Source organism: Eurosta solidaginis, chromosome 1 (genome assembly GCF_040869045.1).
Source record: "Eurosta solidaginis isolate ZX-2024a chromosome 1, ASM4086904v1, whole genome shotgun sequence".
NCBI lineage: Eukaryota > Metazoa > Arthropoda > Insecta > Diptera > Tephritidae > Eurosta > Eurosta solidaginis.
Window position 1 is genome coordinate 64463198 of NC_090319.1, and position 22973 is coordinate 64486170.

General features: G+C 32.9%; 2 protein-coding genes and 1 pseudogene across 11 annotated transcripts in view; all 3 read right to left on the bottom strand.

Moving 5' to 3' along the window:
• Positions 1–8952, bottom strand: part of LOC137233749 (uncharacterized) — a 68659-nt gene extending 59707 nt beyond the window's left edge. For 5 of the 10 annotated variants that reach the window (XM_067757146.1, XM_067757141.1, XM_067757131.1 and 2 more), the window contains exon 1: positions 286–1861. The gene's annotated coding sequence lies outside the window, so the exon portion shown is untranslated. Of the gene's footprint in view, positions 1–285; positions 1862–7447 lie in introns of those variants that run through there. The other 5 variants (XM_067757117.1, XM_067757099.1, XM_067757155.1 and 2 more) reach the window with 4 other exon arrangements.
• Positions 1–22973, bottom strand: part of LOC137233799 (serine proteinase stubble-like) — a 727732-nt gene that overhangs the window by 159885 nt on the left and 544874 nt on the right. The gene's annotated exons all lie outside the window — the stretch shown is intronic.
• Positions 20738–22973, bottom strand: part of LOC137233826 (cyclin G-like) — a 41309-nt pseudogene continuing 39073 nt past the window's right edge.

The following is a 22973-nucleotide window of genomic DNA, read 5'->3' on the forward strand; positions in this document are numbered from 1 at the left end:
GGGGGGAGGCAGAGTCAGACGGAAAAAGCTTATTAAAATGTATGCAGATAGGCCAAATTTAGGGCAGAACAACGTCTGCCGGGTCTTCTAGTTTTATTTATAAATTTTTCTTCACTAAAGTTCATTGCATAAGACTTTTGTTCCCTTCATGTAAACAATTTGCACGGTTGCCACAGCAAAACTTGTGCTGGCTTGAGCTTGTGCTGATGCTCTGTTTGACAACATCATGCGCGTATTAGCTTTGTTCACGGCAAGCTCCCATTTTGCACCCCCACCCCCTCCTACCCCCTTTTAAACACAACAGACATCGATGCAAACGCGAAACACAGAAGCGTCTGGGGCGAACAGCCAAACCCGTCTACTTTGTTAAACGCCATTTAAGTAATGCTGTAAAGTGGCATTTCGATGCCACTTATTTTTGGGCTTGCAGCCACACGCACACACACACAGCAAAACACTATTTTAATACATTTTAGTTTCTTTTATTTAAAAATATACTTTTTGGTTTGTTCATACAAATATATATATATATTGTTTTAAGTTCTTATTTTTATAATTTAGTTTTTCTGTCTTTCTAATTTGGTTCACTTTAGTTTTACTTAATTTTTAGCGTTTTGTTCTCACGCGGCGGCCGGCTCAATTCTAACTGCAAACTGTAGAAAAATACTGACGCTTCAAAGCGGCCCTGCCGCTATGCCAAAAGTGCATAGCGGTAAAATCGCATGATGCAGTGGCGTGATAGAGTCGAGTAACGGAAGATTCAGCCAATCAGAATTCTCTCCGTCATTCGACTCTTTCACCCAGTAACGCCAAGTGCATACATGCATGGTTGCATGTGGGGGTGATGCCAGCTATTTTAGTTTTTAATTTTATTTTTAGTTTTTAGTTGGCTGGCACTACATGACGCTACATCATCCCCCTTTGGAAAAGAAGAATTTGGCAAGGTGATCAGTCTTGCCACATTCTTCTTTAGGCTATATCAAAAAGAGTTAAAATTGAAATTTGCAAAAAGAAAAAAGGAAAAGTTAATTTTTAGATTTTGATAATTTAGTTTAGTTTGAAGTGAGCCGATATTTTATATTGTATGGTAAGCTTATTGTATAAGCTACTACTATTACTACTACTTAACGTAAGTAAGTTGCTATCTTTTTATATTATTTAGGTGACATATATTTAGTAAATTAGCTCGTATCGAAATTAACATAAAAAAATTTTTTTTTTTTGTTACATTCCTTGGCGCATTCTTAAAATATATTCATATTTAAAGATTAATTAGTAAAATTGAAAAGTACTATAAATTTTAATAAAATGTTTGGATACGGTTTTTATGTACAGTTTTTTCAATTTACGCCGTATTAAAAATTAACATTAACAGGTTGTTTAGTTTGGCCTTCATTGGCATGTTCTTAAAGTAGGTTTATATGCAAAGATTATTTTCGGCTATCAATTTTATTAATTTTTTGTATACGATTTTTGTGTACAGTTTTTTCAATTTTATTAATTTCATCAAAAATGTTTACATTTGGTCCATCGATATTCTTTATTATGTAGGGACCCTGATATATATTTCTATGTTTATTTCTCGGTTCTTTTTCTACTAAAACCCTATCATTAATTTTAATTTCTAAAGGCTTAGCGGTTTTATCGTATAATTCTTTATTTCTAATTTTATGTTTATTAATCAAATTCGTTGCCATTTTATGAGATTTTTGCATTCTATATTTTAGCTCTTTTGTATAATTTTCTATATTATAAATCGGGTCGATTTGTTCCTTTTGTAATTCATGTGGCATTGTAGATTTCCTGCCAAATATTAATTCGAACGGAGTAAATTTATTGTCGAAAACCGAACTACTTGTAGTGTTATGTAAAAATGTAAAATATTTCAAATACGTATCCCAATCTGAATACGTTTCATCTAGATATGCACGTAAATATTCGTTAAAGACTCTATGGTTTCTTTCAACAGTACCAACAGTTTCGCGGTGATAAGCTGTTGAGAAATCATGATTAATTTTTAAAAGTTTTGTTAATTCCGAGGATAATTCATTTTTGTATTCCGTCCCTAAATCGGATCTAATGGCTTTCATTGTACCATATTTTAATATAAAAGTTTCAAAAATAGCACATGCGATAGTTTTTGCTGATTTATCTGGTACAGCTACTGCTACCAGGTATTTAGAAAAGTCACAAATCATAGTAACAGCGAACTTGTTACCATAGTTTGATTCTTGAAGTGGACCTATTGTATCGATAATCACTATATCAAATGGTTTACAGGGAGTTGGAGTGAGGACAAGATTTTATTTTGTTTTTGGTCTCACTTTATTTAAAAGACATTTATTGCAATTTTTCACAAATTTCGCTATATCACGTGTCATGTTTTTCCAGTAATATTTAGTTCTTAATTTGGCATATAACCTTTTTGTTCCGCAATGACCTCCTAACAGTGTGTCTTCGTGATAAATTGTCATAAGTTTTTGTTTCTGTTCATTGTCTGTTACGGTCTCTACAGGGTCCGTCAATATTATTTGTAATGATTTTAAAATTTCATTCCCGCGGATTTTAAAATTCGTAATTGAAAAATTATTGAAAAATATATCATTTTTTGGCCATTCTAATTGTTTAATATTGTGATTGTCGGCTGCTTTTTCCAGCCTGGAAAGTAACTCATCTAAATTCGTTATTTCGTTAGCAGTCACGATATTAAGTAAATTATATTTTTTATGTTTTAAATGCGCATAAATTTGTAAATTGGAGATCTCCTTATGTTTATTATATTGTATTGTTGATTTTACTCGCGGTATCTTTTTTGAAAAATCGTATGAAAATTTATAATAAACTTGTAATTTATTATCGTTAGAGGTCGTATCATTTAAACATATTTTTTCATTTTGTAATTCTTGTTGTTTAGTTTGTGATCGCGTTTTAATGGCTAAAACGTGTTTTGTCGAATCTTTAATCTCGTCTATACTTATACGCGAAAGAGCATCAGCCACAACATTCGATTTTCCTTTAATATATTCAATTGTAAAATTGTATTCTGAAAATTTAATCTGATTCTAAAGAGTTTCGAGGAAGGATCTTTCATATTGAATAGATAAACTAATGGTCTATGGTCTGATTTTACCGTGAAATGTGTACCGTAAACATACGGCCGAAAATGTTTTATAGCAAAATGTATTGCTAAAAGTTCTAATTCTATGATTGCCTTTTTCTGTTCGGCTTTATTGAAAGATTTTGATGCAAAGCAAATCGGTAAGTCATTATCTCCATGCTTTTGGCTTAATATAGCGCCACAACCACTCTTAGATGCATCTACAGTGATAATAAATTCTTTTGAAAAATCAGGGTATTGTAATAATTGAGGAGACATTAATGATAATCTTAATTTTTCGAAAGCATTTTCGCAAGCATCATCCCAAACAAATTCAACTTTTTTCCGATTTAGACGATTTAAAGGGGCTGCCAGTGACGCAAAGTTAGGTATAAAACGCCTATAATAATTTGCAAATGCAACGAATCGCCTAACAGCGTCCTTGTCTTTAGGCTTAGTGTATTTTTTAATTGCGTCTATTTTTGAGTCATCTGGCAGCAGGCCTTTGAAGGTGCATTTATGGCCTAAAAAAGTTACTTCAGAACGAAGGAAATTGCATTTGTTGGGATTTAACTTTAACTTGAATTTTCTACAAGTTTCGAAAACTTTTTCTAAATTTTTGAGGTGATGTGTCTCGCTACATCCGATGACGATAACATCGTCAATGTACATAAAAGCTTGATTTGGCGAAATGCCTGAAAATGCTAATGACATCATACGTGAAAAAGAGTTTGGTGCTATATTTAAACCGAAAGGTAAAACTTTCCAACGAAAAGCTCCTCGATCTGTACTGAAAGATGTAACGTCTCTAGAATTAACATGAAGTGGTATTTGGTGAAAACCAGAAAAAAGATCTAAAGTTGAAAAATATTTGGCTCTGCCAAGATTGTCGAGTATGTCGTCTACGCGTGCCAACGGAAATTTGTCTGCGATAAGCTTTTTGTTGACTGCTCTGAAATCAACGCACATACGATAAGACTTTTGGCCTGAAGGATCTATTTTCGGTACCAAAATTAAAGGACTGTTATAATTAGAAAAGCTGGGTTCTATTAAATCATTTCGCATTAAATTTTGGACTTGTTTATTAATTTCTTCACGTTGTGTATATGGTAAACGATAATTTTTTATATAGACTGGATTTTTATCAGTTAAACGTAGCTTTTGTTCGTAAAAATTATTTAAAGTCATACGATCAGTTTTTAAAGCGAATACATCGGCATATTTTAAGCATAAATCTAGTAATTGTTTTTGAGCATAACCCGGCATTTGATTTTTCAAAATTTTCGTTAATTCCTCTAATCGTTTTTGATCTTTTGAAGTTTCATTGATTTTGTAGACATTGTAGTTGGTGATATCTTCCGTTACGATATTGCAATTGTTGACATGTTTTACTTCGTCAGTAATATTTAAAATTTTTATAACTGGATTATTTGTGTCAACAATGCACTTTGCCGTAAAAACACCACTACAGATCTCTTGTGAGTCTACAAAAACGGGATTGTCGCATTCTGGTAATTTAAATAACCGATAAACTTCACATCTCGGAGGAATAACTAAAGAATCAGTGCTTGTGCCGTGTAAAATTGGTATATTTGCGTTATCTAATCCGGTATTAATAGTTATGCTATCGCTTGCATAATTAATAATGCATTTATTTAATTTTAAAAAGTCTTTGCCGAGTATTCCGTCTGAAAGTATATTGAAATCGTCGTTAACTACATGTAAAGTATGCGGTATTAAAAATTTATATGCAATTAATTTGGTTTTTACTAAAGTTGAAATTGTTTCTGCTGTTACGCCTGTTATATTAATAATTTCATTACTATCAAAGTTACAATTTTGAGATAAACTTGAAATTTTGGGTAAATAAATATCTGCTTGAGAATCTACTAGAAAAGTACACGGTTTGTAGGAATCGCTACATTGGAGTTCAATAAAATCTGAATAATTAAGGTTCAAGCAGTAGACGGATTTTAATATTTTTGAAGAAGATTCGGTTAATTGTCTAAATCGTGATCCTGATCCCCCAGTGTTCGCTCCTGAGGGTCGTTCACGTTTAAAGCGCGTACATTGGCATTACTTCGCGAATTTGAACGTCTATTATTATTATTAGCATTACTGTTACTACTACTAGGCTGATTGTTTCTATTAGTGCTATATCTGTCATTATTACCTCTATTAGAATTATTGTACCCATAATTATTATTGTTGTAGTTATTTCTATTGTTATTGTTGAATCTTGCATTTTGATTGTTGTACCTACTATTGAAATTATTACCTTTATAATTTCCTCGAAAGCTACTTTGCCAATTACCACGAGTACGGAATGCTAGTACTTGTCTTTCCTTAACTTCATTATTACGTTCAACAATCATTTTTGCAACTACGTCTTTTGAATCACTGAAGGTAGTTGAAGCCAGGATGGATTTGACCAATTCTGAACGAGTGTTCAACCTGCACACATTCACTGTTTGCTCTACGGCCATTTCATGTGCCTTGTCTTGTGTCATACCTTCAATAATCAAAGAACGTTCCAATGCGTCGGATAGTTCTTCAACGCGCTTAGCAAAGTCTGAGTAGTTATTATTGATGACATGTAAAGACGCGATTTTACCAGAAACAACTTTCGAGTTGTCGGGTTTTATTCTATTTCTCAAGGCAGTCTTTATGTCATCGACTGAATTTATTACGGTTGGTAATGCTTCGCGTGCTTTTCCAAGTTTGGATTTCAAAAATGCAATAAAAGTGCTATTTAAATTTTCATCTGAGAAGACTTCAATTAATTTTATTTTGTCGATAAAAGATTCTAATGCCAGTGGATCGCCGCTGTAGTTGTCCCTAATAATTGAGGCGCAACTGATAATGAATACCTTTTTCTGTTCTGAGGTTACCATGATTGAAATATTGTTATTCGATTGTAAATCTGAAGAAGTATTTGTTGAAGGCAAAGTAGAAGAATTTAAAGTAGAGTGAAAATTGGAAAAGTCAGCTCCTGAATGAAAATTGGAAGTGCTAGTTAGTAGGTTGTCTGAATTATTAGACGGATTTGCTGAAGGCTGAGTGTGTATAATATTAGTTACTGACTGAAAATTTGAATTATTACTTTCTGCGATATCTGAGTCATTAAATCCTAAAAAATCTTCTTGACGAGCTAATGAACACCTTCCTTTAGAGCTTGATTTATCGCTGGAATTGCCCTCAGAATCGGACATGTGTTCGAAATAGGGTAATTTTATTGAAAATTATTTTAAAAGAAAAAAATTTTGTAAATCAGGTAAGAATTTTGTAAATCCGAGTATTATTTGAAAATCCTGTTAATATTTGTCGCGTTTGGTATAAATTTTATAAAATGGTAAGTGTGGTTAAGAAAATTATATAATTTGTTTTTTTTGAAAACAAAGGAACATCCGGTCTGCGGATTTTCTCTAAATTATAGGCTAGAGAAATGCCTACCCCCCTTCCGTGCCGAACTTGTTTTCACAAGCCTAACCAAAATTTTTCCGAATATACGGCGATGTTTACGACCACATCGCTTTATATTGAAGGTATGAAAAGTATGACGTATATTATATCGCGGACGCACCGCTTCTAATAAAATTTCCAAAATGTTTTTATAATTCTCATAGCAATCGAACAAAATGAATGAAAATATTTTATTGTTTCCAAATTAAATTCAGTTTTTGTATATGTATGAAGGCAAAAATTTCATTTCCTGGCATATCAGAGGACGATTTTATTATAAAATAATAAATTTTTGATTTAAAGAGGCTTAGAAACAGATTTGCTGTGATAATAATAAATTCAATATTATTTTAATTTTTCTCAAAACCATTTCGTAGGCGTTGAGGTTATTTGTTGAAAGTAAATTGTTTACAAAATACGAAAAACTGTTTGTCAACTTTTCGACATGGAAATTTTTAAATTATTTTCATAAGCGTTTTTTTTATATTTTTTTTTCAAGAACTGGACGCTTATTTCTAAATGATTTATAAGCAAAAATTCACGGTTTTATAAGCTTAATGCAATTTCCATATTATTATAATAACCACTAAATTTCAAATATTTCCGAAAAGTTGCTGATTTAAATATTGCCAAAACAATAAAGTTTCAAGTAAATTTGCAACGCAAATCAATAGCTGAATGTTTGTATAGATAGGGCATTTGAAATTTATTAGTAGGCACATTAAAATATATAGTTGCTTACTGCTATGATCGGCCTTATGGCAAAACGCAAAACCCGAAATTGAAAATTTAGTTTACTTTGAATTATTATGCAAATTTTAAATTTTTATCAATGTTGGTAGAAATATATGTAAGAATAATTAGAAATAGAAACAAATGGTTACATACGTATATTTACGGCAGTTACCCCTTTCTGCTGCCGGTCTGGTACTGCTTTTTCATGGTGCTCCACTGCTGCCAATATACTCTCCGCTGCTGCTGTTTTTGCTGGAGATTCCTCTGTCGGCGTTTACTCTTCCGGATTTTTCTTTCTCTGCTGATAAAGTTGATTTCACAGCTTTAGCGCCATTATTTATTCGCCGTTATATTAAATGGTTTCTGGCGTGATTATGTGCCGTTAACCATGCGATTGGCTTTGTTTTTTTTTAGCGCTTTTGTTAGCTGTACACACCAGCATATATGTATATGTATATAAGCCAAAACTGCCGTGGCTTTATTATATTTAAAAGTTTTACGAAAATTTGTTTGTAGATAATTTTTTAAGTAGTATGTATAAATTTCGTGATATTTATGACATATTTGCATTTTTTTTTTTGCGTAGGGTTAAGGTTCCATGTATTTAGTTGAAAATGTCGAAATTTGTTAGAATTTAATATTAAGTAATGTAGTAAATTTTCGTAGTTTGAGTAGAAATTTTGATTTGTTTTCGCCAGTATTTCGAACTTGCACAATTTTTGTAATTTATTGATTTTATGCTTTTGTAGTAATTTTTTGAATTAGTTGAAAAAAAATGTTTGAATTTAATGTGTGTATTTCGTAAAGATTTGTTTTGCAAATACTTAGCTTAAAATTGTTTGTGGTATTTTTTTTGTTCAGAATTAATGGTGTTTACTAAATTTGTCCATACAGTTATGGTTCTTCACTTTGAAAGTTTTTTTTTTGAAAAATTTGTGTTTAAAGAATTTTAGACTTTGAATTTTTATGTAATTTTTTCATTTTGTACTTTTTGTAGTTTTTTCTTCGTTTTAACATTTTTATATTTTTCCTTTATTTAAAACGACCCATGCACTATAGACTTTTGCCTTCTCACACTTATGCTGCTTCTTCCAGAATTTTGTCAAAATGGTCCAATAAAGGAGTCCAATGATGAGGCATATACCCACACATTTTGGGTTTCACTCTACGGCACTTCATAGTGTTTTTTTTTTTTTTCAGCACATTTATTACATTCTTCACGCATTTTACATCTGTAAAATTTAAGACTGTCCAGTTTTCCACTATATTACAATCTGCAGATTGTGTCACGGTCGCCATGTAAAGTGGCATTTCGATGCCACTTATTTTTGGGCTTGCAGCCACACGCACACACACACAGCAAAACACTATTTTAATACATTTTAGTTTCTTTTATTTAAAAATATACTTTTTGGTTTGTTCATACAAATATATATATATATTGTTTTAAGTTCTTATTTTTATAATTTAGTTTTTCTGTCTTTCTAATTTGGTTCACTTTAGTTTTACTTAATTTTTAGCGTTTTGTTCTCACGCGGCGGCCGGCTCAATTCTAACTGCAAACTGTAGAAAAATGCTGACGCTTCAAAGCGGCCCTGCCGCTATGCCAAAAGTGCATAGCGGTAAAATCGCATGATGCAGTGGCGTGATAGAGTCGAGTAACGGAAGATTCAGCCAATCAGAATTCTCTCCGCCATTCGACTCTTTCACCCAGTAACGCCAAGTGCATACATGCATGGTTGCATGTGGGGGTGATGCCAGCTATTTTAGTTTTTAGTTTTATTTTTAGTTTTTAGTTGGCTGGCACTACATGACGCTACAATGCCATGTTTACGCGGCCACCGTGACGGTAGGGTGCTCCGAATACCACACCAAATGTCCTTGATTGAAGTATCAGGCAAAGCAGCACCACAAATTTATAAAGAAGTTTTCCAATTAGAAAGAAGTTTTTCTAAGCGGGGTCGCCCTTCGGCAGTGGATTGGCAAACACTTCGATTATATTTCTGCCAAAAGCTTCTCAGTAAAAACTCATATGTCTTGCAGCCGCCATTGGGTGGCTGCGTAAAAAATTTAGGTCTTGAACCGTCAGTTTGTAGGAAAAATTAAGGACTAGCACGAAGCAGTTTGAAAGAGAAGTTCGGTTTAAATCTTATCGGATGTAAATCGGCCCAAAATATTTTTATCTTATATTCGCACTGAACCTCTCACACTCTCATTCCGTATTCAGCCTTGAACCAGACGCCAGATTTAAACAAATAACATACAAAAACTTAAAACTTTTTAGCGAATAAGGCAGACAACGATCTTGAAAGTTTCATCCGCAAAGTCTAATACACAAAAGCTGAACAACGGAGCATAAATGGATTGGATAATTTTACCTAGCTCTCCTCTATGCAGCTAACAAAACTTGGGCGGTCCAGTAAATAAAGACGCATCGCATGGACTTCCAATGGGCAGTACCTTGTTAACACTCCAATAACCATACATAGATGAGTTTTGGGAAACCCTACTAACAGCGCTTGGAGTCAAAAACGGGCCAGAAAGACCTCGACACCCGACAAGCTTAGCTTGCTCAACACCCATCTGTCCAGAACAGAAAACAAGTAGAGAGGCTCTCCAAAGTCTGCAACGACAAACACTTTTAGTTTGCCAGTGTCAGCTTGGATCAAGAGATTAGCCCGACAGTTTCCAGGTATATCATTTTGCTCAGGCATCCAGATAATTTGTTTCAAAAAGTAGTTGTATGCTACTAATATAGTGAAAGCCCCATCCTGCTGCATCTGTATGGAGAATGATGAGGTGGAATCATCGAGCCCCTTTATGCTTGGCTGCACAGCTTTTGCCAGAACTTGGCGATAGTATTTCGGTCGCGACTTACTTGAATCTCCGTAGGATTTATTCAAGGTTGAGATCAGTCTCATTCTAAATTGTATCGTTGCTACGCAAAGACTCTCTATGTAGTTATAGCTTACGTCACTGTTATTTTATGCGGTATCAGGACGGATCTTCACGCTGTTCAAGTGAGCTTCCCTTACTATGGTAGCTTCCACCTAACCTAACCTAACCTAACCTAGGTCGCACTGAAAGTGAGGTTAAGCAATCCCCCACTTCCTACTTCACCCCAGGCCCTTCACCCCGTCTAGCCTGATTTCATAAGTGAACAGGTTCACCCGAATCAAGTTTTATATTAACTCCTCACTCCATTCCATCTTTGAGGGAATATGAGTGGTGAATGTGTCAACTTATGTTGAAGACGGCGCACAGAGGTGGAATCAAAGTCGTATAGTATTCTACACAAGGCCAGAGTGGTGAATGTGTCAACTTGAGTTGAATCCGGCGCACAGAGATGGAAACAAAGTCGTCTAGTACTCTACACAAGGCCAGAACACCACGGAAGAAATTCGGTTTGGCTACCATAAAGTGCAGCCAATGTACCACCTTTGGAGAGCATCCAGCGTAAGCCTATTGCACTCCGAAATCTGTTCAAAGCAACCGAAGCCTTCCAGTCCTTTCCTCCATATTGAACTGTACGGCAGCCTGCTGTTAAGCATATCCTTAAGGTACTTAACCCTATCGGATGGACCAGCGGTACTCCCCTAAAAGAAGATTCATATTTCAAACAACCCGACCCACTGTAGAATGTGTATTCAGAAATTTACCCCGGACAGAAGCATGTGGTGATTCGCATAAGCCACCATTTGGAAGCAACTACAGTCATGATTCTGAAGAACAACATTCATTACCACCACCTAAAGGAGGACGACCCCCTTCTCTCATTTTTCTTAATTTTGGCTCAACTCTTCCTAAAGTTATGCCACTTAACAAGGACCCTTTTAATTGCCGCTGGCAGGACTCTCTGTTAGGGTCTTTCTATGTTAAGAAGGACACCTCGCAAAAATGCTTTGCTTTCGAGGGATCCCTCTAAAAGTTTGAAAACCGAATGCAGAGCTACTTCTGTACACCTAGCTTCTTACAATAGGCGTATTGAGATGCCGCAAATTGCTCTCTAGGAATTTTTTTGGTTCAAAATTTGTGCATTAAGTTTAAACTTTTTGGTTTTCTTGTTAAACCAGAAGTATCAGAAAATTTTTGTTTCTAGATTTTTTAAACCTTTTGATTTTTTTTTACCGTTTTTGATTTTTAGTATTATGGTGAATGGTTAAGTTTTCAACCCTGTAGTAAAAACAAAATTATATGGAATCACAAATATTAATAAAAGAAATTATATTCTGTATCTGTGTTAAAGTGATGCTCATCTTGCCTGACTGACTGGGTTTTTTAGTTTGATTTTATGTTAAAACAAAACAAACAAAAAATGCGAAAAGTAAATGAAAGCAGAATTAACATCAATAAAATTTTAAAGTAGGACACGACGATGAAACAAACAATTTTGTTGGTACTTACTACAATTTCAGTTAGGGCATGAATCATACAGAAAACCGCCTTTGCTACTACATCAGGTTGATATAAACGATCCGCAGTGTCGTTGATAAACTGTTAACGATAGCTAGTCTACACATTATAAGTGCTAACAAATCGGTATGTAAATGCCAATGTGTACATTAGGGTGTCTCTACATCGGTTGATTTTTTCCACAGTTCTACAAAATGCTTATCTTTGTACATTAAGTACAAGGGAAAAAACTAGCTAGACGTGGCTTTAGCGCGATCAATTTCAAACTCTACAAAATAGCTGGGGATGTAATCTTCGCCAAGTGTGTTATTGGGAAAAAAGTTAATCAAGATCAAAATTGACTTTATCAAAATTTTAATTCACTTTACCTTATTTTACCCATTTTTTCAAATTTTTATATTTTAATTTTTTTTTTTAATTTTATTCAACTTTATTTTATTGTATTTTATTTTAAATTATTTTGTATTATGATTGTTTAGCAACCTATTAAATGTTACCTTTTTACTTGCTGGCTCGAGGTCATATAAATAAAAACAAGGTATTTATATTTTGTGCCATATATTTCGATTACACATCGGTAATCGTCTTCAAGGGCGAACTAACAACAAACATAAAAACATATAATGTAACAAACAATAATTTTATATTTTAATCAAAACACTTGATACCTACATTATTTTACATTCGTACTGTATGAGGAGGAGTATTAAACTGTTTCTTTTTTGTTAACAAGTGTCTGTATGCTTGCGCTGTGCTATCAATATCTGTTTTGTAGTTCAGAGAAACTTCCCGAACTTGGGTTGTAATGTGCCGTACGCTATAAACGGTTGTTTGAAAAGCATTCTAACTGTTTTCTGCCTAAATTTTATTACGGGGAGCTTAATGCCTTCGAAAGTTTCATACTCCATAATCATATCAAAAAATAAAATGCTTCAACCTTACCGAGTTAACTCATCGAAACCGATCGCCTTCGTTAATGTTCATATTTAGCGTTACTTTCAAACGTTTTAAAACACTTTAAAATTGTTGTGTCATTTTTCACTGTGTAATAATAAAAAAGCTTTGCATATTTTGAGGCTGGTTGTGCTTACTCAACTGAATGAATTGGTGAACATAACCAAATATAATAAGCACCAGTAGTTATTCAGTTCTGGTAAAGTTAAACTTAGCTTAACGCGGCCATTTTGTCAGGTTAAATAAATGTAAAGCGCGAAAACCTCCGAACGGGTTTTAGGCCGAGCTTCTCTTCCAATTTGCGTCTTGCTCCTATTAATTTTTCCTAAAAATTGGCGGGACGGAACCTACTTGTTTTATGCCGACTCCGAACGGCATCTGCAAGGCAGATGAGTTGTCACTGAAAGATTTTCAGGGCAGAAATGCACGCGGAATGCTTGCCAAACACTGCCGAGGGACGACCCCGCTTAGAAAATTTGTTTCTTCTAATTGAAAAATCTTTTTTCTAAAATTTTGATGTTGCTTTGCCCAGGGCGCGAACCGAGGATCTTCGGTGTGGTAGGCGTAGCACGCTACCATCACGGCCGCCGTCAGGTTACTTAGTAAAAAAAACTTGTCTCTAAGGGTGTATTGCCGAGAGCCATTTGCCATGGTTAAGAAGCAAAAGTAACAGGCGAATTCCACGAAAATGTACTTACATATATCGACCTCTCATAAAATAAAAATTGTGTTTTTGTATCAATAATATTTGGATTTAAATTTTATTTAATTTAAAAATTTTTTATTTCTTGGTTTTACAATAATATATATGTACTTTTATATTTTTTTGTTACATCCAGTACGTTGTCAATACACGTTATGATTTTTTACTTTTTTCCCATACCAGTACTTTTTTGAAGGTTTTACATTTATGTCAGTAAAATAAATCATAGATAAAGTTCGTGATTGGTCTCCACTGCATTTCTGATGTATGTATGATTGCTAAGTTTCAAAATACTGTTATGAGTGTGAACATAAAATGGTTAGATCTAGTTTAAATTTAACGAGATCTAGATTGCGTACTTAATTCCTAATCGTTAATTAAATAATAAGATTTCCTATATAAATTTTTCCCAGCGATAATCGATAATTATGAACAAATTTTAGAGATGCCGATTTTCTTCATTAAAAAAAAACAACGCTTCTAGAGTGCAATGTCTACATTGAAGCACGAAATCAAAGAGAAATATGAAAATTTACCAGAAAGTAACCATAGAACTAGGTTGAAACATATTATGGCGAATGTTGAGATCACTAGGCTGTTAGAAAATAATCACGCAACAACAATAACATGAAGCAGCCACTCTTATATACATACATGTCCACGTTAAAGCTATCAGCACTTATGGAGAAGGCGATGAAGAGATATCACACACACACACACATGTAGTCATCAGCCGAAGTAGTTACTCACACATACACACGCATATGGCTATAAACTACAAATATACGCGTATATAGCTGGTAACCAAGCATGAGCTACAAGAGTTCTAGAAGGTGAAACGTCTAAACCTTTGGAGAAATATGCGGACGAGGCAACAGAGTATAAAAGCAGCGCAAGCTGAGTAATAACTAATCAGTTTTTATTTGAGCACGCTATTGGTTGTGAAGTATAATTGTACTACTCCCAAATAAGTCTAATAAAGACCATTTCTGTATTGCAAAGAATATTGGATTGATTTATTCAACAGTTTAGCGATTCGAGCATTAGTAGCTTTCAAATAAGCGGAATCTCCCGAAATTCGTTACAACATATATGTAAACGCGTAGATTATCTGTTGATGACTTACTGTAGATTAGTGCATGTGTAAACGGGTCTTAAAGTATTTTTGACCCTAATTTCAAATGTAGAAGCTCTAGTTTCCGAAATATTAGTTTTTAATAAAGATAATTTTTTTAATACATAAACTTTATTTTTTTCAATTAAAGTGAGTAAAATTTTCTTTTAAGTTTTCCCTTTATGAGTTGATCTGGAGCACTACCCTGAATGCTCCAGCAATAATCAGCTAATATATGCGCGTTCCAGTGTCTCAATTGTGTTGTTAGTGTAGAAATGGGAAAAACTGAATTAAGCATGAAAACAAATACCAGCAGGATAGCCTAGTGGTTAAAGGCAACTGCAGTTTCACCATGTGTGATTCACGGTTCGAATCCCGGTGAAACCTTTGATAACATTACAAAATTGCCTGATGATTACGTTGGCGGTTTTCGAAATGGTTCCATCGCAATATGCCAGTAAATGTTTCTTTCTTTTCATTTTCTCTTAGAAAAACATAATAATTGAAATTCAATTATTATAAGCCGATGTTAAGCTCATGAATTCTTAAAATTTAGTAGTCTTTCACACAATACTGTAGTTATAAACTGCCTTTGTCAGTTCGTCACAGTCGGGTGGCGGAACGTATAGTATTTTTACATCAGGAATTTGAGCATCGGATTCGTACTGGAATATCGGGTTCGTACAATATCGTTAGCACTTACCAGATTTTATGGACATGGGGAAAACCTTTTACACGCAAATATATACGGAATAAATTTCTTAAGGTTGTATTTACGGACTGAGCGTAAGTACTAAATAACTCTCTTTGATGATATCATGTGTACGATTTACTATAAGACATCCAGTTGTTAGCTTGGTAGTTGGCAAGTTCTCATCTTGCACTTGTTTTTTTTGCTAAGTTGGTCTCGTGGATGGAGAAAATGCTTATTGTATTAACCGGAATTGTAAACATCGATACTATGTAGATGCTGAACCTGTGAGGCTATCTGAGTATGGGACCCATCTCTTTTTTGTTGCCCTACCCATTAAAACCGAATCAATCTTATCAGTTGGCTAGTAGAATGTGGCTCACGCAGCTTCTGACCGAATCCCGTCTGTCACTTCCGCAGGTCATCTTATGGTTGACAATGGCCGGGGATAGGTCACCAAGTATATCTTCTATCCGTCGGCGTTGTAAAGCGAAATGAGCTCCACAATATGGATAGTTCGGGGCTTCAAAGAATTGGTTCAAATAAACCTCGACAACTTCATGTGATTGCTGCAACGATGGGTACAGCTCTAAAGAAAGGTGGTCGACTTTCAAAATTTCCTGCTGGAAATTGGCGTCAATAGTTCAGAACAAAAGTGATAAGACTTACCTGTCTGTGGTAGAAGTCAGCACTGTACCACAGCGGAGCAGCGTACAACACACTTAATTATTACACCAGTTGGCGTCCGAGCAAGTGGATTTTCTGCGGTCGGTTCTCATGATTTCCTGCTTGAAATATTTGCTCCCGATTCAAAAAAAATTTAGTAGACTTACCTGACTGTGGAAGAAGAAAACTCTCGACCACAGCAGAACAGCATACCACAGAGGCTGAAATATTACCCAGATGGCGTCCGAGGAAGCGCATTTTCATAGTGACGACTTATGTAACTTGTTTTACAGTTATCTCTCTGTTAGACTTTTTGCTTTGATCATTTAACAGTGTTTACCCCACAATTCCATTCAATAGATAATATTAAAGAGAAGAGTTTTGTGAGGCTCAACATGCGCTTCAGCCACGAACATATCCACAAAGAAGAGTCAATACACGCTATTATGTAACATTCGGCTGAGTATTAGAACCTAACAATTTGATTGAAAAGACTGTACTATGAGCAAAAAAAAGTATTTCCCCAGTTTTCGAAGTTAGCCTCCAAAACATAGATTTTGATTTTCGAAATACTAAATCTAACCCACCTTTATTAGTTTTATTTACCGTGTTTAAAAAATTGGTAACGTATGGGTGAACTATTTAAACTTTTTTTCCATGCAGGTCTTCGAACGAAGCAATATAATTTTCCCTTTTTCGTTAAGACCGAACCACGGCCAGCTTTAACTAAACCGTGATTCGTTGGGCCAATTCTGATGACGAATTCACCACAACAAAAAGCCGGTCAATTTTTGCCTCGCATTACCAGATGCGTTCACTTTTTTTGTGTAGCTGTTAATCTTTCGCTTTTGAGAAGATTTGGCTTTTGACTCCTTAGAAGGCAGGTATTTTTTATTTTTTAAATGTAGTATATAAAGTATATTGGGAAGGCTCAAATTTCAAAAGTCAATATCAATGATTTGGGGACTAACTACGACAAAATATCGCTACCGATTATATCCCCGATTTTCGCTGTTAGGGCCTAACCACGATCTACCACCAATTCTGATCGTCCGCTTTGATGCTTTCGAAGCTCTGTCATCTGACCCCTATAATTTATACAGTCCAAATAAGAAACGAAGGCAGATCAGCTTTCAAAATGAATGGCCAAATTTCGAACCAGAAGCCCATATCTTTTTTTTGGATGCTAAATTCTAAAAACGGGTGGTAATTTTCGTTTTTGGATCAACCTCTACAAAGATTGCTTTTTAACTTAATCGGTTCTTTGCAAGCTTATACCGCCGAGCCATACGAGAACTAGCTTGAATGTGCTTTTACAGAAAATATCTTTGAAAAAAATTTGAAAGTGCTAGTTTTCGTATTGCAGGTCAATACGTTCTTAACAAGTTAAAAGAAAAAAATGTCTATTTTTTCTATTTTGCATTTGCAGTATTTTCTTCTGCAATATCAAAAATGATAAGCAAAATTGTCAACTACACGCATTTATTATTCAAATTCATTCATACACGATTACACAATCAAAAAGAGAAAATATCGAACATTTCTTTAAAAATTGTATGTGTGTAATGCTTAGCTTACATACATGCATGCGCGCTTCATATGCTATGCTATGCTATAAGTACAGACAGGTTCTTTTTTCTTTATTATAAATTGTTATTTACAATTATTTAGAGGCAGCTTAATACTGCCTTTGGGGTTTTTCTCAGCTTTGCACTTATGAAATTAAAAACTATGTAGAAGAAATGTGAAATAAAAAAAAAAAAATTTATCAAATAAAATTTAATATAAAAAAACACAAATTAAAAATAAAATCATTAGAAATGTATATTTTAAAGTAAAAATCAAAATTTTTCAATTTCTTAGTTTTTGAGTGCTTTGTTCATAAAACTTTTTCGCGCAACCACACATATGTTAAGGATGTATAACTCAGTCTGTATAAGAGTTGTATATGTGTGTGTTTTTATTGTTGCCTTAATGAATGTACCATGTAAGTGTAACAGGTAATACGCCCGCGTACAGCTAACAATTAAGTTTAAAATGTTATTTATTGCAAATAATAATTTCCACTTTTGTGTATATTTTTTGTTGTTTTGATTTGTATGCATCATAATTTCATTCTTTCAATTTAAATTAAATGGAATATTTATCATAATTTGCTTTTTTTGCTTATTAAAAGTATAGAATTAAAAGTATTTTTTTATGATTAAATAAAAAAGCTGCTTACACTTTGTCATTTCACCTTTTTGCTGCGTTCCTTCTTAAATATTTTTATATTTTCAATGAACTGCGCGAAATATATCAATGAAAGCATTTACAATTTACTTGTTGTTTTTCTACAAATATCAATTTTGAAAAACTTTGGCGAATAACTTTTGTTTTCTTCAACTCGTTTCTAACTTCTATCACACTCAGTTTCAAATGAATTTCGAGCGAATCTCGAATTTTAAAATCATATATTAACTTTTTAAAAAGTGGTGATCATTTGCACTTAAATTGTATGTATGGATGTGTGAATTTAATACTTAAACAATAGTAATAAAATTATTAACAAAGAATAAATTATAAAAAAAAAATACTTTGCATACAAAAATTGTTTGTATGCCTAAAAATTTAAATAAAAGATCACTAAATTGTTTTTGTCGCTTGAGGAGCGCATGTGTTATATTGCAAGTATGCATGATTACGTTGAATACATTTTTTCCAATTCCATGTTTACAATTTTTCGAGTTCGAATTTTTTTTCGAACACATGTTGCAGTTTTTTTTTGCTGACAAATTTGTTTGCGCTTAAATTTAAGTTGTTTCTGGCTTGAACTTAAGCGTCAAGATTCTATGACCTGGAAATTGTTTTTCGAACTTTATAGTTTCTTGAACTTAAATTTTTTAAGGCTGCACACTGGACCATTTTACGCACTCGAATTTCAAAGTTTTTCGAACCCAACAATTTTTTCAAACTTGAATTTCAAAGTTAGTCGTGCTGAATAACTTGGTCCGAGTTCAAACTTTAAACTTTCTATAATTTTTCGAAATCACACCCCGAAGTTTCTACAGCTAAAAAATGTTTGACTCACTCAATATTACACAGTTTTCGACATCGTATTCGAAGCGTTTGTCCGATAAAAAAAAAATGATAGAAATCTACTTCGCATCTACTAAGAAGTATACACAGAACTCGAATAAGCTTTTCTAACTTAGATTTGAAATAAATACTGTCAAAAAAGTTGACGTAACAGAACATGCTACTCGCAACATATCCACAGTCCCCCAGCTCAAAATCTAGAAACTCTAATCGTATATTTTTAGAGCAAGTAGCTCTTAGCTCAATTCATCACTTATGAAACTAGGGTAAGTAAAATACCTCGTAGTTCGAAAATGCCTCTGGCACTGTATAACAAATCAAATATAGCCATTTTGAAAGATAACAGTATTGATTTCGAATACAAAAGGTTTGAACATTCCTCAGCTAAGAATGGTGAATACAACTTGTCAGTATACTCACATACGGAATATTACATATGAGAAGCGAAGCATGCAGCGTATTCAGTACGGCCAACGCTTCGCATTGAACATTGAGTAAATGGTATTTCACATTATAAATTTTCACTCTTTACATTTGTTTCAAATAATTAATATTCATATATTCAAATATGATGAAATGCCTGAATATTTACTATTTATTAGGAAATGGCTATTTTACGAAATAACAGCCAGAGGCAAAAATTTAAAAGGAATTTAAATGTCAAGTTTTATTAATTTATTTGCAATTGTCTGTAAGTTTAAAATATATTTCGGTTTAGTTGGTTCATTGTATAACATTTAAAAAAAAAAAAATTTTTAATTTTGAATTTCTTCGAAAATCTGTTTTCGAAAATTTCTAATTTTTTGGAAGTTTTATGTTGTTTCGAAATTATCAGCAGGCATGCAGCTATTGCTGCATTTAGTAGTTGTTATTTTAATTTAAGAAAATCTGTTTTCAAATTTTTCGAAATTTTAAGATATTTTAAAATTATCAAAATGCATTCGGCTATTGCTGCTTTTAAAAGTTGTTACTATAATTTGAGTTCTAAAGATAAATTGTATCTCGAAAATGCCAAGCGTTTAATACAAATCGTTGGATTAAACTTTCGGAAGTGGAGTGGTTAAACGTTTTTCAAAGAGTCTAAACAAACATATATATACATAAACATATTTTCGAAATTAAACGTTTTTCATTTATTTTCTCGACAACGGTGAAACTTTTTTTAATCATTTTTTAAAAAGTTACAGCAGCGGAAAATGAAAATCAGTCACTTTCGAAGATATGTTTAAATTATAGCTCTAAAACCAATTCTAATTGCGAACGGCTGAAATAACTCAAATTTTGAAAAACTGAAAATTGTTTTTTTTTTTTTTTGTTGTTTCATCATTGTGAACTATAACCATAAGCTTTCCTGAAAACACGGATCTACGAAAAATACTGCGCCACTTACGACATTTTTACTAAAACGGCAGTGCAGTTAAGAAAGGAAATTTCAAGAATTGTTTCGCTTAGGTATATTTCTTGTTCTTAATAACCAGTAAACACAATTCTTGCCTGAAACTTAAACTTTAGGCTTTCATTATTATGCATTTTGCTTTAATTTTAGTCTTTTACAGACGTCAAAATAGAAATTTAAAATAAGAACTAAAAAACTTTAATGCGTCCTAATAGCTTTTTTTTATTTAATACTAAATTTAAGAACCTCCAGCTTTTTGAAAATGTGTGAAAATAAGTGTTTTATGCTTTTCATTTTGCAATCGTTAGTAATATTTTTGTACTTTTTTCAATTTAATTTAAAATATTATTTTGTTTGTGACCACTAAATTTTTCGTTTTAAAATTTTTAAGAAAGAAAACTGTCAGAATAAAACGGTAAATCTTTAAGTTTTTGAAAAATGATTTGCGTCTTTAATTTGTTTTCAATTATTGTTGTACACAAAGATAACATTACAGTTTTACAGTTTACAGTTTTGACTTGATTGATATTGCAGTATTAATATTGTGTTGTTTTGGTTTTTTAAGTGTATAAACTACATATTGAATACATATATTTTTTGAAATTCTTTAGGTATAGTTTTCTTATTTTAGCTATTTGAATCTTTTGCTTGCATATATTCTTAATATCTCATATTATTTTACCAAAAAATAATTGAACAAAATATTATTTATTAAAAAATCAAAATACAAACATTTTGCGAACATAAAACAGAATTTGAATATTGATAGTTGGTTTTTTGTTTTCTTTTTTTTTTCTGTTTTTATTATAAGTAATTAAAGTAAATCGATTTCCATTTTGTTTTTGTTTTTTTTTTTTGTTTTTGTTTGCAAAACTTTAGTTTTCTTTAGAAATTTTTTGAATATTTTTATATTTTTTGTTTATTATAAGTTTTTTTTATTATATTTTTTTTTTGTTTGTTTGCTTGAGCGAACCTTTTCCCATCTGCTTTTCCCATCTCTGAACCGTACACATGCTCAACTCAATCGCTTAACTATAAAATTTGATTTTCCTTAGCGCCTGCTGCCCGCATTCTGCTTTGCCGCGCTTTTTTCCAAATTATTTACTATAATTTCATATTTTGCTGAGCATATACCGCTCTTTCATTTCAATTGTGTTCTGATTTGTTAAGAGATACAAGCTCAAAATTATTTGTAAAAAATCTGAAGCTGTATCTGAACGACAAGTCAGCACACAATTATACAACGAAAAAATGCGCTGGAACGGCATCAATCTTTTGTATGATGGTCCGCCACATTTATTTTTTTTGTTTTTTAATTTTTTCTTTTTAAAACTTTTTTTCGTTCGCATAATTTTATAAGATTTGAAATAGAATTAAACATCTTTCCCTTCAAATTTGCGCCCGCTCTTAATCCCTTTCGAATTGTTTTTTTTTCTTCTTCTCTTTCTTTTTCTTACGCTTAACTTACGTACATACAAGCATACATATACAGTATTTTTAAAGATAAAGAAAAATCAAACAAATTCTAAATCTTTCGTTATTATGATGCATAGCAAAATATACACACATCGCAGTGGAGAGTTGGGTGTTATTGTTTAGATGACAAAAAAAATTAAATGTATGCTGTTCCAGTTGCTTACGTTGACGGTTTCGCTTTTTCATTTTTTTTTTTTTTGTTTTTTTTTTTTTAACGAGAACGAAAGTTTTGTTGTTGTGTCATGCAGGATATGTCGTTGTCGTTGACGTTTCACAACTTCAATTTTCCTTTACGTTTCATAATACAAAATTTGTTTCTACTTCTACAAAATAACTTTTTATCTCTTTATAGCAAATTTTTTTGCTTTTCTCATTTTTCTTGCCTACTCCTCTATACTTTGACCGTCTTAACTGGCAAATAATTATCATCCTGCAGTTATTTGTTAAGTTTGTACGCAAAAATCTGATGTATTGACTGCACACTGCTGTTTTGCGTATGTTCTGTATTAACACTGTTCGAAAATTGGAATAATTGGAGATGTCGGCCAATCTTCCTCCTCCTCAGAGCTGATACTTTCGGTTCTGTAAAAGAAAAAGTAAGCAGTTTTAGATAATGTAAAGATAATTAAAATTTGAAATACAAAAATTTTTAAATATTTCAATGCAATATAAGAAAAATTATAGTTTCTGCTGATTTCGAAAAGATCTCATACACTATTTTTATTCATTACAGAATTCTTTTTTTTTTCAAAGGAAAACAAATTTTGCACATTATATGGGAGAACCCAGCTATTGACTTGACGTTAGGAAAAACTCAGCGAGTGCACATAAACCAAATCTGTGGAGCAAAATCAGAGACTTTTAAGAAAAGGGAAAAAGAGAAAAAGGGAATTTATATAGCCAAGGAAGACGAAAATTACAAGAAAAAGGAGAGGTAAAAGAAGCTGGAGGAGAAAGAGTAAAAAAAGATATTTCTGACGATGACGATGGTAATGATGATGCTCATTATGGTGGTGATAATTAAAAGGAAATGAAGAAAAAGTTCATTTATTGCAACAGTCACGGTTACGTACCGGGTGCGGTTACAATTAAAGTTGCGGTTTTGGTTAGTGCTCTGTTACATTAGTCAATAATATGACACTTAGCCAAAATTCAAACTCAACTCTTTTTTTTTTCGAGATTTGATTG